This window comes from Apteryx mantelli, chromosome 5, assembly GCF_036417845.1.
Source record: "Apteryx mantelli isolate bAptMan1 chromosome 5, bAptMan1.hap1, whole genome shotgun sequence".
NCBI classification, from domain to species: domain Eukaryota; kingdom Metazoa; phylum Chordata; class Aves; order Apterygiformes; family Apterygidae; genus Apteryx; species Apteryx mantelli.
In genome coordinates, this window is record NC_089982.1 from 37,903,213 (window position 1) to 37,922,701 (window position 19,489).

Genomic DNA, 19,489 nt, shown 5'->3' on the forward strand with positions numbered 1-19,489 from the left:
CATGCCACTGCTCTCTCTACATCTCCACCACCAAAGGACTGACGGAAAAACAGCAGCTACATGAGTTAAAAATAACTTATGATTAGCAAGACAGCAATGAAGACAGAAGCCCTGTGTAAACTAAATGAGCCAGAGATTTTAAGATAGAACTAGACTAAACTGGGGAAAGTTCACATTATAAGGTTAGGTTAACATTCTGCTCAATTAAATGGATTTGACTTTTCTAAGACAACAATTTTTATCTCAAGAACACTATTAAAGGCACTGACAGTGTAAAGCAAAAATTATCTTCTATTAGTCAAACTGATAGAGTTGTAGAGACTAGACAAGCTTTTAGCCACAGAGGACCTCCAGATCTCAAAACAAACAAACAAAAACACCCCACGCCCTTTCGGAACTGACTTCAAGTTGAGAATATCTGCTGTGGTTTCAACTGGGTTATGTTAGTCAATGTAAGAGTGGTTGGTAACCTATGGAGTGGAGAGAGACAGATTTTCAGGGAAGAAGGAAAAAGTTAAACTTTGTTGGACAAAGAGGACAAAATAGTCAGTTAATATTTACCTGTGATATACCGAACAGTTAGAGGAGGAGAAAAATTTATGATGTTCCACAAAACCACTCTCGTAAGCCCACGACAGGCAGCAGAATCCTGAATTTTAAAACCTGAAGGTTTGTCTTTTGAAGGCACTTTTGGGCCTACCTTGGCTAAACTCTGACCTCCCAGTTCATCCTGATGTTCTTGCTTGCCTGAAAAAACAAGGTTTAGGTCTTTTCTCACTTGGAGATGTAAATTCATTCTGTTGCTTAGGAAAAGACACAGCCTAACACATTTTCTGCAGCATACAGTAAACTGTGTGCATTTTGGCCTTTAGATATCAATGAACATGCGATAGGGAAGACTTATTTTACTTCCATAAGAACATTTGATACATTGGATTAAGCACATTACATTCTGGTGTGTGAATATGCAGGACCCACAGATTCTGCTGATTTTATTGGAAACAGGGTTAGGAGGGAGAAGAGCAAAGTGTAGGATGAAGATTCATTGCCAAGCTTTGCATCTGTTGCTCTTCAGGACCTGGTACTATTTGATGCAAGTTTGTCTGCAAAAAGTTTGGCTCCAATGAACTTCAAGGTAGAGGATTACCTGAAGGCTAAGAGAGGGACAGAGTGAAATTTCTTCCTCATAGGTCTTCCAGTAAAGGTGGTAATGTTTAATCATTTTCTGTATAGATTCCAAGCTAGAATGCTAAACTACAGTGGGGACTTTTTATTTATTGTACTGCAGTACTTTCTTATATGATATTCAGAGATGTTACTTATTTCTCTAGAGGAATAGTCTTCTGAGGTATAGATCCATTTTTGTTTTGTAAGATGAATATCAAAAGCACTCTCCTTATTGCAGAAGCAGTGATATCCAAGGGCCAAACTGCACACATTTTATTGTATGTTGTAGATGATTGCTGGCTTCATAACAACAGGTGTGTTAGGCTGTGTCTTCTTTCTTTAATATATGTAGTTTATGGGCTGTCATTTGTTACTAGGGCTGGATGTTTAGGAAGTTGATGTTGATGAAGAAACATATAATGAAAAAGCACACCATGGTTCTGGACAGCTAAAACTCTGCAATCTATTTCTTTATTTTTACTTAGGTTAGCTTTCCAGCAAAAACTGTACCAGGATTACCACTTTTCTTTGATAGTTACAGTTAGCATCAGTTGCCATCACATACTCAAGCTACAAATGGTGCACAGTCATTACAACATCAATACAACCACAAAACCAGTTCTCAATAGCAAGCTATTCAAACACAGAAAAATTCCATGTAGAAAGATGACAGGAAGATAAGTATATTATTCAAAGCTACACAACATCTTCCATTCCATTACTTATGACTTTTGGACATTAAGGATTTATGAATATCAATTGGGCTTAGCCAATTGCAGCCTCTTAACTGATTTTCCATGCTGACTGCCTTTACTTTTACAGTACCCATTGTAATATCAAAATCCTCACAAACCTTATTCTAAACCATTCTTAGGGTGTAAGTTATCTTCCAGTTTTATATATGGGTAGGTGAGGTACAAATCCACTGGCCTGCACAGAGTTACCCAGGAACACCTGTGAATGCCTGCCAAAATGCAATACTAACATAGTCTCTGAAGAGGTGGCTCCTTCAAAAAAAAAAAAAAAAAGCCGATGAAAGAATCATAGCTACAGCTGAAGTCTTCAATCTCTGATTTGATGGCACAGCATACATGAAACATGCTGATGAATCAGCTGTGATAAAGAACACAGCTTTCAGGTAGTTGTCTGAATCTGAATGAAAATTATTTTATCATACATTCTAATAATCAAGAACTTCTCTAACTCTTGAATGAGACTTTTAAAGTCAAGTTTTAGGATCTTGAAGAAAGTCAAATATCTTGAAGATGCATAAAACTACTGAAACAACATGAAAACATAACACAAGGATAGGAGGGCAGAACTGGACAAGTGAGGGAAAGTCAAAAAAATACAACTAGAAGGAGACAGGGAGATGGCACTGAGACAAGAATATACAAAATGCACTAGAAAGCAAAAGGAACCTCTTAGCACATGCAAAAAATCCCTACTGAGACAAGGGCAAAAAATGGGGAAGCTAGTAAACAGAATAATTAGGAAAGACGACTGTTGAAATACTGGTGGCAATAAAGAATTCCAGTCATTTTCTTCATGAAAAGGAGAATGGAAAAAAATACTTATTCCTGCTCTAAATTCCCTTCATGCAAAAATACACAGACTCTACATTAGTGACATTTTGATGCTATAAGATTCAGAGAAAAAAAAATATCAAAATTCAAAAAACTTACTTCTCTAAATAGCACTGTCTAAATCACAGCCGATATCAGAGCACAGCAAGTCAGCTCCCCCCTGAACAGAATCAGTGATGTACAGTCTCAATACATTCTCAGTGGGCTTGTTCTTCATTCACATGCAAACTTTCCCAGTCTCACTCCTAATTTCAAAAACAAGTTTATAGGGAACAACTGTCTCAAAAATTAATTCTAGATAAATTTATGCAAGGACAACTTCATTGCTTGTCATAGTTTTCCCCAAAGGAATTGTCTTAGGGAAAACTTGCTTACCTGAAAAATTAAGAACACATTAGGGCATGAAATTGCTCCATCAAAAAAAACCAACTCAAACACTATATTGCAATATAACAGACACCACCACAAACAGGCTCCACCATGTTATAATGGCCAAACATACAGCAGGATCCGTACAGCAAAAAAATGGAAGCATAACTACACTATTAAATTTATTCCAGCAGCTGCTCTCCCCAATTGACAAGTGTTTAAATTGAAACTTGCAAATCAGAAACAGCTACAGAACAGCTGATCTGTGTTGTTTTCTCCCATGCCAAAAAATAAAGTTTACTATTCTCTGCAAATATCCTTGTAAAGCACATTCATTTAAAAAAGTTCTAATCCTTTTAATCAAGGTTATAACATCACGTGCCATATAATGTAAGCACATTTGGCAAAAATCTATCTCCAGGTTCAACTGCAACAATCTTTTTCTAGTTACAGGAAGATGCTCATCTTTTACAAGTAAATGCTAGTTTCTAGAAAAATTTGATAACTCTAAGGATGAGCACAGGTACTGCAACGTCAACCCACCTGAGTTAGCATCCTTTAGTACACAGACATTAACTTCTAGAACTAACTATTGTCTTCTGACAAAAGTTTAAAGCATCTAATAAACTTCCTCTTTGTCTCGTCCACACAGCCAGAAAAAATATCTGCTCATTTAACCAAATGCTTAGAAACCAATTAAAAAAAAAAAAAACATGGTCACTTAATGCAAATCAAAGGCTACAGTTAAGTCATGTGCGTTAACCATTTAATGAAACAAACCAGCTACTAAAAGAAACCTTTCTGAAAGCTAACACACTTTCCATTCAGGATTAAATTAGTATCAACTTGATATGCTTCCTTACAACTATCAAACAAATACCTTATTTCACATACAGGTTCTCTGAAAAACAGCCTTCAGAACTCAGTCTCATGTCTTCTCATTTCAGGTGGTTCAATATACTGAACCAACTAGAGAGAGAAGGAACAGGAGAGGTGTACAGTCTCTCAATTTTTACGTTACTGAACTCAAGTCAGAGAACTGCATTGCTATTTTCCCTGTACTTTCTTCTTCACAAAAAACTTTTTATTGTGCTTTAACAGAAGGTCAATGGCTATCACTTCTCTACTCCAGCACAATGGTGAATTGAAACAAGAACCCATAGCTGCTTGGACCGACAAAGCAACCAGTATGTCTAAGCCAATAAAGTGATTTGTTCATTAAAGCTACTAATAAAGCAACCTTTTGTTAGTCTATGAAACATCAGAAACCTCACAGAATGCATTTAACTATGCTTTTTTAAAATCACAAACTCAAAAGTTCTCCTAAAATCTGTTAACTTTTCCACATCCCTAAACCAGTAATAAAAAAAATTAACACTGACTTTTTAGAAGACAGTAATAGCAGTGCAAAACTTCACACCCATTCATAAACAGAAATATTTAAGGTTCCTGGTCAAGGTATTTCCCAAAGCTTTAAATTTAATTGTATGATTTATGCAAAGCTTCCTATGCAATACTGACAGCCTATAGTAAATCAAGGAGACCCAGAAACGTGTACAAAGAATCAGACAACGGATGCACTCAGTTTGGGTCCAAAGATTCATTTGGATTGGAGGATACTGACAAGACACTAGGATTTGACAAACAGAAGAATCAGGAAGAGCTGCTGGAAAGCCAGGACTGAAAATGCTGTGAGCACCTGCGTATTGTTTTCAATCACTTTGAACCATACAAAGTTTAACCTTAATCCCCTAATCCTGTGGTGCTCAGTGACTTCTAAGTACTCTGGGTAACCAGCTTCAGTATGACTACGGACACAAACTTTCTCCAAGCAAAATCAGTATTCTTGCTCTAGTAAACTTAAGAGTACAATATTAGTACTCCCTCTGAATTTAATTCTGAATTTAAGTTACAAGCCATTAACACCTTAAAAGTCCTCAGGATGTAGCTTGCAGAATCTATTTCTTATAGATTATCTTCTACAAACCACCCAGTCAAATAAAGACTTCAGAGGTTTACAGGAAACTTATAAGCATTAAACATATCTTTCATCATAAAGGTTCTCATATCTACGATGACTATTAATAAATTAAAAATGACATGGCACTATCAAAAAAGCAGACCAAAAAATAAGTTCAATTACAAAAGCTGAATTTTTGGTTACTTTGCCCTGTTACAACAGGTGTAATACTAATACAAGAAACTAGCTTTTTATCATTTCAGAAAGATCCTGGTATATTTTTATAATCCGTATCATCAAGACACTAAAACTTAAGAGTTTCTAAGCTGATGTTCCAAATACATTAAAACACAGCCACACTACACAGGAACTGCGATTTCCTAAAGATGAGAATTCCACATCCTTGCTTTTGCACCCATCATTTCCACATGTGTGAGCAACTCTTCAGTCATCTTCTCCTCTATAGCCTAAACTTCCGTTCAAGTTGCTGTCCCTAGGACTGACGTCAGTCCTGAATGCTAGTAAGCACAGATCCCAAATAGCACCACTTCTTTTCAAAGAAGAAAAAAACAAGCAATTAGGAGAACAGGGAGGGGTGTCTTTCGATGGAAGTGCATTGTTTCACCAAAAACGGTGAAAAGTATAGAAGAACTTGCATCTGAGGAATGGCCTCTTTTCCCAGCTAAATAAGCCCCGTTTCAAGGGACTACAACAGAGGTGAGTGGCATGCAGAGCAAAGGAGAGTGACTGGCTGTTCGCTGCCTCTTCCAACCAAAAAAACTAGACAGCATCTAATGAAGCTAGTAGGAGCCACAGTCAAAATAAACAGATTCTTCAGGCAATAGGTAGGAGTCCCATGGAATCCTTTGCCAAAGCAGGCTGTGGAAATGAAAACTTCACATGGGTTCAAGGAGAAACTGGACAAGTTCACAGATGAGAAATCCTTCAGGGGTTTCTAAACAAACAGAAACAATCTCTTGCTCAGGGATTCCCTGAGCTGAAAGTACTTGGAGACTGGTATGAGGGGAAAAGTATCAGACACTTACCTTTCTCCTAATTTTCCCTATACATCCACTTATAGATGCTGTTGAGAGGGGTCATGCAAAGAATTAGGGAGAACGGTTTCATTCCACTCCAACTTTCAGGTTCCTGTGCACCATTTTTATTTATGGTTGCTAATAGAGGCAGGATAGTAGGCTAGAAAGACCTTCGATGTGATCCAGCACGGCTAGTCTTAAGTTTTAAAAACATTTAATAAGCTTAGGTTTTAAAATAGAACATTTAAATAAAGTTTAAAGTATTTTTAATATTTGGAATTTTTCTTCCCCCAAATAGCTTGACAAAATATCTTGAACTCAAATGTTTTACAGAGTTTGAAATTTCATTCAAACTATTAGTTAAAATAATTCTCCCACCTCTACTGAAATAACTTTACTCTGATCATTCTCCACCAACACTTTGTAACAGCTTTGTAACTTTGCCCCCTCACACATTATATCTGTGGTTATCAGTAGGCAGGAAAATGGTCTACTGCTAAAACAGTCCTGGCTGCCATTTTTCTCCTCAGAAAAGCCAAATGAACAACTCTGTGTTTGGTCTGTTTGTGGGTTTTTTTTCCTTCCTGAGAAGAGATATAAGAAATAAGAACAAATCACAGAAGGAGTCAGTCTATTCATTAACTGGAGAGACTTTATGCTTCGTAACTGGAGGGACCTTCTTTCTCTCCCCACTGCAATACATCTTGCAATGTTTCTGTCATCTGAATCCCAGATCTCCTAGGTCCTAAATGCAAAGTCTAAGTTTATCATGTTTACCTTAGCAGATGTATTTCTAAGCTGCCATAACACTCAGCTAAGCAATCTGGGGGAGGGGATCAGAGCTAATGTACTACTCTAACACCTTATTTTGAAAAATCTGCTACATTTGCATTTTCTCAATTTAACGTTGTTCTGATTCCTGCTCTTATGTCAGAGGAGTGAGAAAAAGTAAACTAACTTTTTATTTGCAAATATTACAAAGTGATTTTAATCTCTTACTAAAATATCGAGTATTAGAATGAGGGAAAACCCAGTGCTTACCTATATTTAAAGGGGCAGTAGAGATGATTTAGAGTATAGCAGACAAACAAGCTTTTCATTAGCAAGTCAGCTGAAGCAATTGTTTAGAGAATAGTATTGTAAAACATACCCAGGTTGATACCAGAGAATATGCACAGTATGGTTTCTGGAAAGGAAACTGTTTTTTCAGGCTAGTAGAATTTTGTAAAAACAACAGTGAATTAAGGAGAAGCAGTTGAAAAACTGACTTTCAAAAAGCCTCCCCCAAAGTCTCAAGAGGCTATTAAGTAAAATTAATGCTGATCTTAAGGAAAAAAAATATATTGTTCAGGACAGCCAGCAACAGCATAAAAAGCAATAGCAATGAATAGTTTGTTAGCTTAAAGAAGGGGTTAAGAACAGCATGCTGGAGTGTTCTACACTAAGGCTGCTTAACATATTCACTAATGGTCCAGAAGGTGAAGAGTGGTGAAGTGGCAAAATTAGCTCATGTCGAAATTACTAAGGTTAATTAAGACAAGCGAAGGAACTGTAAGGACTTCAGATATTCTAGCCAAGCTAAATGAAAAGGCCAGTACATGGCAGACAAAATGAACCATTGACAAGGAATTGCGTATCAAGAAGAATACACTACTAGCTGACTTTCCAGATTTTAACAACAAACTCAGAAAGAAACAAGTTCACTCTGGACAACTCATTGAAGAATGCCATGGAGCAAGAAAATGCTAGGATGCATATAAAACATTGTGGAAAATATTACAATTGGTACATTATAGATTTAATACATTATTCTAATTAGAAACTTGGCTATATGACATCACAATGTCAAAAATGGCTTGAAATGCTAATTAAACTAAAACAGCATCAAAAAAAGTAAAAGTTGATGACAATCATTTTAAATTAGATGCCACAAGATATCAAAAAGATCTGGTATGTTAACATTAAACGAGAGATGTAATAAAGTAATACATAGAAAAAGGTATAGAAAAAAAAAATCTAAGAACTTCCATGGACCTGGAGTTTTATAACAAGAAGAATACATTCATCTAAATTACAGGGTTAAAACTCCACAAACAACACAAACAACACAAGACATCACTATGAAATTCCCAATTAATCAGACAATCTATTTCCATACAGCGATTGTTTAGACCTCAAAATTGGGTTCCAAAAGTATTACTCAAACTAAAATCCTAACATTATACAAAAAGGATTCCATCTCTTAGAAAGTAGCATAATAAGCTGTAACAACAAATTTAAGACTGATACGAAGAAATAACGAACTACTCAGTTTCATAAATGAAAGCTATCTGGTGGTGTCCTATACTTTTCCAAAAAGTGAAAAGTGATTTTGAAAAGAAAGAAATGGAACAGACACACAAGCCCTGTAATGAAATCCTAACTCTCTTCTGGAGGTGGCAATGAATAGGCAGTGAGAATAGCATAACTTCAACTCTGGACTCTGCAATCAGAATTCTTTAATCTGAAAGTTTTTCTCATTGGCATCAGCTGGCCTGCATACACACAACTCTGCACTAGTCAGAGCACATGCTGCCTTTAAACCAGCTAGCAAACTGAAAACCATAGGCAGGTTATATAGGGAGTAAAGTAGTACTCAGGCAGCAGGCCTGAATGTATTGCAGTGAGGGAAGTCACAGAAGATACGAGGACAGTAATGAGGGCTCGATGACTGCAGCAGAGGGATAAAGCAGCTAAAGGATACAAATCCACAGGAAACCAGGTTTTGTTAGCTCTGCTGCTCCTGGAACAATTTGTTTCCCCTGTGTTTAACAGATTCGAATACTAATATTTCTGTGCACTCTAGCTTTGATCACTGTGTTAAGTTTAACTCTACTGAATAAAAGGATTAGTCGTCCAGAGTGGCAAAGCTATGACTGTGATACAATGAGAATTGCAGGGAAAAACCTTTGAAGATCAAGTGCATGCTCAATTCTGTAGGCTGAACTGGCAGGAGTAGCTGATGGTGTTTGTCATGCATATAGTTTACAGTCTGATATATATGACAATAGTTCTGGGGTTTGACATATGGTTTTGAAGCATTTCTGTCTTGCTGCCGCAAGGGGCAATCCCACCCTTCCCTAAGCCAAAAGGCTAAGACGACAGACAGCTCTAGCACTCATTTTGGCTCACAACCAGCTAGATCAGAGAAGTACAGAGCGCAGCCACAGAAGTCAGAAGGGAAGGGCGGCAAGATCAGCCCTTTTGGTTGCAGCACACCAGGTTCAGTAGATCAAACCACAACTGTGAGGTTTCACAGTACAGCTAAGCTGATCTAATGGCTAGCTAGTGCCCAGAGGATGTCCCACCAGCTTTGCACACCCCCTGCATCCCTTGTGCCAGCTCTAACACACATCCCATGTCATGCTGAGCCAACTCCAGTTTTGATTCTTTTTAGCTCCTTTCTCACTTCCCTTTGTGCTGTCAGCTTTTACCATTTTAGTCACCTGAATTTAAACCACCAAAAAGCCAAATCAAACCTATAGCTAGCACAGGAAAAGGCTTGGTGAGGGGCGGGGGGAAAACTACGTGGAATCATCCCTTTCAACAGTAGCTAACCATTAGATCAAATCAAATACAATGTGAAACCACAAACTCTGTAAAGGACAAGTGAATGCATCTAGGAATCCTCAAGGACAAAGGTAAATAGACAAGCTGTCTCTGCAAAGATGGAATGGTTTATATGAAGGGTAAAATGTTTCAATTTTAAGTTTTTCTTTTCTAATCCTAGGTTGTGCACAACTTATTTGATCAATTTTGTTTCCATCACACTGCAGTGTAAACACACCGTAATAGAGTGAGAAGGACGCAAATGTTAACATTTCTTTTGTCCCACCAAACAAGCTTTTATTTTTGCAGTCATTCCCAGTCCCCCTTTTGAAAGGTTCCCACAGCCCGTGTAAACAGCATGCAAACTGAGCTGGATGACTGTACAGACCTCCTACGTAGCCAGCTAGGAACTGCAGCGTGAGCTCCCCTACCTAGACTGCCACACATCCACCCAGTGACATGGGATACCACCCACCCCTATCCTTCAAACAGAAAAAAAATCCCACCTGTGCTCCTGAGTCATACTGAATGTTATCTAGTGCTCATGCAAGGCACAACTAAACATCGGTAATAGCTGAGTTGAAGTTTGACCCTCTAAGGTATTTCAAGTTCAGCCCACTTCTTTTCTATTGCAAATCAGGAATTATTCTGTTTCGAAACCATCAAGCGTAATAGTATGAAAAGAACAAATAACAACAAAATAAATTGCAAGATTTACCATAGCAATAAGCTATAAAACTGGGAATCAAAATGAAATCTGAAATGAAGAAACAGAACGTCCTGAAGACAAATCAAATGTAATTGCAAATGCCGAAGTTGTTTTGCTACTGCAAGCCGTGTCTAAAAATCCACCCAGTTTTGGTGCAGCTTCAGGCATATAAAACTTTCAAAATTAAGTGAAGAGAGCTAGGGAGCTGCCACTATGGAGGTAATAAGCATGGTTAACACAAACACACTTTTGTGGATTGAAAATGAAAGGTTCAGACACTTGTCTATTAGAGCCTACAGAGGATTAGAGCCCATAAAAGATAGTCTTAGTAGGACCTATTTTGCACATATTATCACTTTCCTGAAGACACAATGTCAAAGCACGGTTAGAATTACTACTGCATTAAAGGGCCATTCCTGTCACATTTCATCAACAAGAAGCGGCGGCTCCAGGACCGCACGCTGCACATCTGACAGTGCCAAGCAAGGCTAGGGCAAGAGAGAATCCAACAAGCTGGGAGCTGAGCACTCACTAATGATAGCTCTTAACAGGACTGTAGGCAGGGCAGCCAGAATCTGCCTGCTACCACTGAAAATACAGCTAACATGCCATGAAAGCAGAGAGGTACAACTGTCCCCTCATACCAGAGGCTGGTCACATGGGTGTGCAGCTGCCCCCTTCTCGGCTGCACAGAAAAGCATAAACATCCATCAGGTGAAGAGTCTAAAGAAGTATAGTGTGTAGAATCATTGTCTCCCTCCCCCAGGAATCTCTCAACAAGTACTAAGTTAAAAGAAAAGCAATTCCCAAACATGGTGCCCCAAACAAACTGATTATTTCAATATCTGTCTTGCTGGAATATCCAATGAGACCTATCTACATACTTGAAGAAGTGAACTGTTAGTGTCAGAAGTTTCCTGGCAAAAGAGTACACAGTGACTTTGCCTTAGGACAATCTAAGAAATGCTGAAGATGCCCTCAAGATTTTATAAAAACTGTCCCTATCATACATTGTGTTAAAGTACCCGCCATTCCAGTGATCCACCCACTCTCACAAATGCTGCTGATCTGAAGACATATTCCTCAGCTCTGGCAACAACAGAAAAAATACCATGCCAGAATTCAGAAACAAATATTGTGAATTACTTACAGAAAGATGTCTCCTGGATCTCAGATTCAGAGCCCTTTCCTACTGTGCTGAAGCTCAAAAGATCTCTTGTTCTGAGGGTCATGTCATTGCATGAATTAAAAGAATAAATAAAAAAAAAGACAAGACATAAACAGCAACCAAAGTAAGCACTCCTGACAAACTGCAGGTTTACTGACCATCTGACCCTAGCTCGCGGCCACAGGTTACACTGCTTACTGAAAACACAGCATTTGGTAAAGCCAACATGTAGACATCAGAGCTTCCCCAGATTCCAAAATGTGCAATGCTACACGGGACCAGACTTGCCACAAGAGATGAATAACACTTTCCAGAGAGGCCCAAATGAAAAGTTGCAATTTTGGTTATTGTGATTTAGTCGTTATGATCTTGAACACTGAGAAGATACTCTTTTCAAAACAGAACTTCTTAGATGATGGAGAGGTCAACAAAAGCACACATCCACTATTGTCAGCTCTAGCAAGAAATGCCAGATTTTGCAGCTACCAAAACAGCTAGTGAGAGACTTCTCAAACATGAGCTGTGTGACAATGCTGAAAGGTTTGAACTCACCAGGGAATGCACTGAGCCGCTTACGTTCCTAAATAGGGAAGTTGGGAAAAAAAACTTGAAATCTTTTCTTCCCCATTGGCCCTGGTGTTGAGTTGTGGTGTTTTGGGCTTGTCACTCACTCAGTAAGACAAGTAGCTTGTTCTGAAGTAGCCAGTTCACTTCTAAAAACACTGCAACCATTTTCAATCCTGCAGATACCATTAGAATACACATTTTATCCTATACAGCACATGATGTATTTTACATATAGAGAAGAGCATCCTTTCACCTGCTGTTTGTAGTAAAGGTAAACTCCCTAGGAGCATAGGCAAATCCTGTATGCTACTCCAGTCCTAAATGTGACGTTTTGCCTTATTGTAGGAAAACATGATAGACTTTATCCTGTAATGTGTGTGCTCTAAAAGCATTCACCAGCATCTGTGAGAACGCAGTGCCAATGTGCATATTGAGGACAGTAAGCCAAAGAGGGCAGATTTAAGCAGATACTGTCAACAACATGCAGTCAGGGTTTGCAGTTCCTGTCCTTCAAAAGTTTAAAGTACTTGCCAAAATCTACCACAACACAAAACCACAGCTGAGTAACCTTAACTCTGCATTAAGAAGATTGGGAGTATTTCATTCTATTTAAAAAGAATTATCAATACTTCTGGTGCAGTTAGCGCTCCATCACCACCGTTAAACTCTTTGATAATTATAATCCCAACAACAGAACACAACTGAAATCTGATACTTTGTAGGACATTGCGATCTCCCACCTTTCTAGTCATCCAGCACATTTCTCCGTCTTCAGCCCTTTTCCCTTCAGAAAGACAGGCATTAACACAGGACCAAAAGGTTGAGGAATTGGAAAAGGGAGTGTTGGAACAGCCTAAGCATTATTGCAGAATCAGTCTAGACTTTTAATTTTCAAAGAGAAAACTATGCATAAAAAGGGGGACCGGAGGGAGGGAGGGAGGGGTCCTGCTTCAACAGGATGCCTGCCCTCTGGAGCGCCCCTGGTCTCAGCATCCCCAGCTTTGCCCATTCCAAGGAGTTAAGCTGTCTTTCCAACACTGCTTCTCCAGGGAAGCAACAGACACCATGTGCTAGCTGAGATAGTCCTGAGCAAATAAAATCAGAAGAGGGCAAGATCAGAGCCACAGTCTGAGCTCTAGAGAGACACAAATGTAAAAATTTATCTATATTGAGGTGAATTCATGAATAAACTAAAAACCCACATCCACAAATCTTATAAAGGGGATGAGGGAAGGAAAAAAAGGCCTATGTCTCCAAAAATTATTTGCTCAAATGCCCCTAGCTCTAATCCATATGACTGAAAGGTTTCCAAGAAAGTACTTCAAAACATTCACATTTTGGACAACTTAGAATAGTCAATCTTTAAACAGAAAGCATTACTCAACCTTAACTACCTCAGATCTGTCTCTCTGCTATAAACAGCCATCCAATTTCAGGTCACAACACAAACTAAGTTCACCTAGGCCAGATTAGCCTTTCATTACCTGTCTATTACAAGCTTTCCTGATACTGTAGCTGTTAGAAAGCACAGTATAATACATAGTTATCGTGGTCTTGCGGGACCAATCAGAAATACAGATCCAGCAACTTCAAGAAATATATATATATTTTTTAAAAATAACATCCCAAATGACCTCATGCCTACATGACATTTAGGGCACACTAATACTGATTAATCTTTCATAGCAATATATTTGGGTTACCAAATCTGAAGAGTAGTCTCAATCTTCTGTGAGACTATCAAGTGGAAAATGCCTTTTGCAATCTCACTCTCATAGCTATTTGTGAGCATACACCTGCTGAAATTATGTCAGAACTCTGCCAGCAAGACAGTACGCATGAACACTCCTCATCCTTCAGCACAAAGCCAACCGTCCCAGCCCAAGCCAAAGATGAAGATTATCCGAGCTAAGTGAGCTAGTTTTTAACAGTAAGGAGTATTTCACACGTCTCCCCCTGCCAGCTGAACTGTGGGTGCCATATTCTCTAGCCGATGGTAACATCTTTGACTGCCCCAGCTAATTGTGGGAAAAAAGTCTGCTGGTATCATAAGACATGACATTATGGAAAAATGCATTGTTTTACTCTTACCAAAAACAAACAAACAAAAAAAAAACAACAAAAAAACCACGAAAGCAATTGTTTCATAGAATACAGAGAAAACAAGATATTGAAGAGCTAAGTAAGCACAAACTGTCTGTTTTGCAAAGATGAATGGTCTTGACCAGATGATCATGTACTTTTTAATCACAGTGAGAACGAACAAGACCAAATTAAGTAATTTCTTGTATATTTTAACATTCCTTAAGTTTTGAATTATTTGACCTTGTAACCTTCATATATTATATAATATATACACATTATGTTTCCAGATGGAAATTATTCTTGTTAAACTTTTAATCAAAACAAATCTGCTATTTCAAAATAGATAAAATTAAAGGGGGGAAAAAGCAAAACAAAAGTCAGAGTTATTAGGTTTTTTTAAGCATAAACTCTAGGAATATGGGCTGCAAGTGAAAATGCTTATGGATAGCAACCATACCTGCATTACTGAAAAAAACCACATGGATATATTAGGAAGTGTTTAACTAATGTATGCATTGATACAGGATGAACATTTGTGTGGCTGATTAGAATTGCTGGAGAAAGGAAGGAGGCAGGCTTCACAGCATCACAACAGATCCGTTACCCCCGTTTCCCCTCCTCTCCCAAGAGTTATTCCCTTGCACATGACTTACAATGCCTTTCCCATTCACTAAAGCCAAAAATGTCCATCTTGCACACCCAAAGTTCTCAAAGGAAAAAGCAAATGCACACATTCATATTTAAGTAACTACTCAAGCTGTTATATTTATTTACTGATTACTGCTCATTGGAGAATGGAGCTAAAATGATTAGTACATTATTTCACCCATAACTTATATAAACAAAAAGCTTGAGAGCCTCATTTCATTTTCTATTGAATATGAAATTGTGACAGATGAGGATGATTAGGGATCAAATATTCACTCTCTCCCTTCATACAAGAATTGGAGGTCATCGAATGAAGCTGACAATTAATATATTCAAAACAAATAACTAACTCTTCCTTTGAAGCCACAAAACAAGTTCACACAAGAGAAAGCCATTAAGGGTTACTAAACGCACAGACACAACACACGCCTAAGTCACACACTGATAGCAACTGGAAGAGCATACTGGGAAAGAAAGTCATAAGCATATAGTGCTGCCTATAGTCCCTCATAGACATCTGCTGTTGACCACCGAGAGAGACAGGATATTGGGCTAAACTGAGCTTTGATTCAAGACAGAACAGTCTCTGAAATAATCAATGGCCTTACCACCAAAAAGCAAAACCAAGAAGTTTGTCAGCAATAAGTTGACTTTTAAGCTTATTTGCTTCTAGGTCTTCATCAGACAGGTATTTGAAAAAACATGTAACCTAACACAAAAGACTTTAAGATAGTCTGTAGAAATGACCCTGGTAAACAGACTTTGCCTATCCTGTGATTACATGGAGTATTTCAGTACAGAACCATCAGCCTCCACAAACTCACTAAATTACAACACTTTGCATCGTGGAAGAGCATTGACAAGAGTCATTACAAAGTAATCATTATCTCTTTCAAGCATTACCTCCCATATACATCCTACATAGAAGAAGGCTGAAGCAGCTCTGCAGATATGGTATTTATGATATTTTTTATTTCAAATGTTATGTATGTAAATTCAGGTAACAGGCATGCGTTCTTAAGAACAAGAGCCAAAAGATTAAATTCAGGCTGAATTTAACAAATGTGCTTAACGTATGTCAACTAAAAAAAAAAAAATACTGATTTGGTTTATTTTAAAGAGACAGAAAATAGCATTCCTCCCTGTTTAATGAAATTGCCAGGCCTAAATCAAACACCATTGCCCTCTTTTACTGACAGTTAATTTGAAGAGACAAGAAATTCCAATGCACTAATTACCAAAACTATTGCAAAGTAGCATGCGTACATAATGGGGGGAAACAGAAGTTAATTTGTCAATCAAAGAGTCTAAAGATACAAATGATTTCTTTCCCTAAGCTGAAAAGCTACTTATAATCAGCTTCTCTAATAGTTAATACCAATGAAATTCATATGCGTTCTGATATTTAAATGCTTAGGTTTCCAAACAGACAGAATTGCAGTAGTAAAAGATTATTCAGCTCAGACAAAGGAACTACATTGATCAGCTATAAGCTGTCATAGGAAGAATAACTTAAACCCTTAAAAGTTCATTTTAGTAACATAAGGTGATTATTTTCTTGAGATATTTATGAACCTGGAACACCCACAAGAATGCTGAAATGCCAGCAACAGACAGGAGAAGGCGGCTGCATTTTAAGCATACAGAAAATAATGTCAGGTACCCTGTCCATTTTTGGACTTTCTACTGATTTCATGTTTTTTCCTAAGCTTTCAGAGGATATCTCTTTCTCAGTGAAAAGGAGAAATACATATTTGGGAAACAGACTGTACATACTGTCAGTTTTATAGTGAAAACAAACTAAACAGAAACAAGTACTTTCATCTCACCTTTGCTTTATCAATCCTAAATGAACATGTAGGAATTCTAGATTATGGCTTTCTGTTTATATGGATGCATTTAAGAGCTTCAGTCACTATACACTGCTTCTTTGTTTTATCTTTCTCTACTTTCAGCTCCACCCAGTAAAGGAAATGCAGAAGAGAGGGATCCTAGTTACCGACCCACAGAAAGTTTGCAACCCATTTATTCTTCCCCCAATGAAAAACCAGGCAAATTCTAGAAATTTTTCTTCAAAACATTTCTACACTCTTTTCAAAGAGATGGAAGGAGGGATCAGTACTCAAATTAGACTCATATAGACAACAGTCTTAGCACAGGGTTTTTACTTCTGGATCTACATCCTAATACTGTCTGATGAAATAAATGACATTCAGCTCAGCCTCTCCACTTTTTTAGTATAACCTGTTCATACAAACCGAATTGGTATATAAATCTTAACTTATGAATGACACAATTTAACACTGAGAGATACAAGCGCTCCTCTCCTGATCAACAACTTTGGCATCATTTTTTTCATTTAAAAGTTAGTTAAGATGCTCTACTGAAACGATCTGAATTTTGCAGTATTTTTTTTTGCACATTGGGAAATTTTGCACCCTGGAGAAGAAAAAAAAAAAAAGAAAAGAAAGAGAAGTCCCCTTCCCAAATGAGACCCTTCGTTCCCAAACCTCAGAACAAGGTTCTCTGGTGTGACAGCAAGAGCACTTGCTGGTGCTTTGTGAAGATGCAACTTCTCTGACGAACAGGAGGAGCCAACACCGCTTCTCGCTCATAAACTATATTAAAATGCTTTATGCGGAAAAAGTCTCTCCTTAGTAATGCTTTCCCATAACAATTGTTGCATTTTCCACTGAAGTGTTATGCAAATTGAAAGGCAGGAGGCATCTACAGGACCTATTAAGAGCCACTCAACCCTAAAAGAAAAAAAAAGGGGGGGGGGGGGGAAGACTTTGAAAGTCTCAACACTACAGAACCGCGGTTGTGCGTCTCGCTGCCAGGCTTGCACAACTTCCTACCAAAGCAGTTCTGCTAAGTTTTTACAAGAAAGGGGGAAGAAGAAAAAAAAGAGAGAAAGGAAAGAAGGAAAGAAGGAAAGAAGGAAAGAAGGAAAGAAGGAAAGAAGGAAAGAAGGAAAGAAGGAAAGAAGGAAAGAAGGCGAGACCGGAGCTGGCCGCAAGCCCGCGGTCTTTGTTCGGGGCAGCGCAGCGCTTCCCCGGCCGCTCCGCGCGCGCGGGGGGCAGCGCCGGGCCACGGCCGGGCCTCGCCGGGAGCCGGCGGAGCCCAAACCCGCCGGCCCGGCCCGGCCCGACGCGACCCGACCCGCCCCCCGGCCCCCCCGCTCACTCACTTTCGGGACCGGCTCTGCGGGGCTCTCCGGGCGCTGCGGGGGCGATGCCGGCGGCGAGGCGGAGCCCCTCCGGCGCCGGCCGCAGGGGGCCCGCGGCCCCCCCCCCGCCGCCCCGGGGCCGGCGGCGCGGCGCGGCCGGGCGGGGCCAGCCCCCCGCGGGGCCGCGGGCGGCGCTGGGGCCCGGCGCGGCGCCCGCTCGCCTCCCGCGGCGGCCGGCTGTCCCGGCGGCTCAGGCGCGCCGCGCCGCCTCACATGGAGCCGCCGCCGCCGCGCCGCCCGCTGGCTGCCCCCGGGGCCGGGCCGGAGCCGGGGCCGGGGCCGGCGGGGAGGCGAGAGGCTCGGCCCGCGGCCCCCTCGCTCGCATGCACTCGGGGCGCCGGGCAGCGGCGGGGCCGCTAGGGCCGCAGCCGGGCGGCGCGGGGCAGCCGGGCGGCGGGGCTGGGCGCCGCTGCCGCTCCGCTCTGCGGCATGTGGGCGCGGCGGCGCGGGCGGGCGCGGCGGCGCGGGCGGGCGGGCGGCGGCGCCCCGGCGTCCGCTGGTCGCTGCGCCTGGCGGAGGGGGCGGCGGCAGGCGGCGGGCGGGCGAGCGAGCGCCAGCGGCTGGGCGTCGCGTGCGGATGACAGCCGTAACCGGGCAACAGACCCCGCCCCCGCTCCCGTGCCGGCGCGGGGCGATGACGCCACGCGAGGGCAAGGTGGAGCCGAGCAGGTAGCGCGGTTCAGCCAGGGACAAGGGGGCGGGGCCGGGCTGGCGGGAGCGGGCCGCGCGCAGCCGCAGTCGGCGGGAGGGGGGCGGGGGCGCTCCCCCTCGCTGACGTCAGGGGAGGGCGCGAAGCCTTTCCCCGCGCGCACGTGCGCGCGCCCCCGCCCCGGCGGCGGGGAGAGGCGGGCGTTGGCGCTGCCATGGGAACGGCCGCTGCGAGCGCGGGTCCTCGCGCCGCTTCCCAACGGTCGCCGAGGCGGGTCGCCGCGCCCCGCCGCCGCCGCCCCCGTCCCCGCTCCGGGGAGTCGCGGGGGGCGAGCCCATCGCCTCGCCTCGCCTCACCTCTCCGAGGCCGTTTTAGTTACGTACTCTCCCTGTGTCACAAGCTCTCTCTTTTCTCGAGGATTTTCTCTCAAACCTGCCCCTGACAACTGCACTCTCACGCTCACTGATATGAAAAATGAGCAACAAGTCCCCTGCCTGAGTCCTGCAGACACACCACACATATGTTTTAGTTTATTTTATACGTAGAATTGTGTTGCCCTAAAATCTAAATTCATCTTGCCAGCTATATGCTACTATAACAGTCAACTTTTTCAGAATTTTAACCCAGTACTGGGAAAGAGCTACAAAAGCATGGATTAAATGCCAGCTAATACCTTTTCAGACAGTAAGGAAACCGTTCTTTTGGTTTGAATCTTCTGAGATTTCAG

At 41.0% G+C, this 19,489-nt stretch overlaps 1 protein-coding gene across 2 annotated transcripts in view; it reads right to left on the reverse strand.

Moving 5' to 3' along the window:
* Window positions 1-18,085, reverse strand: part of FBXW7 (F-box and WD repeat domain containing 7) — a 186,778-nt gene extending 168,693 nt beyond the window's left edge. For both annotated transcript variants that reach the window (XM_067297819.1, XM_067297817.1), the window contains exon 1: window positions 18,075-18,085. The gene's annotated coding sequence lies outside the window, so the exon portion shown is untranslated. The remainder of the gene's footprint in view (window positions 1-18,074) is intronic.
* Window positions 18,086-19,489: the final 1,404 nt, after the last annotated feature.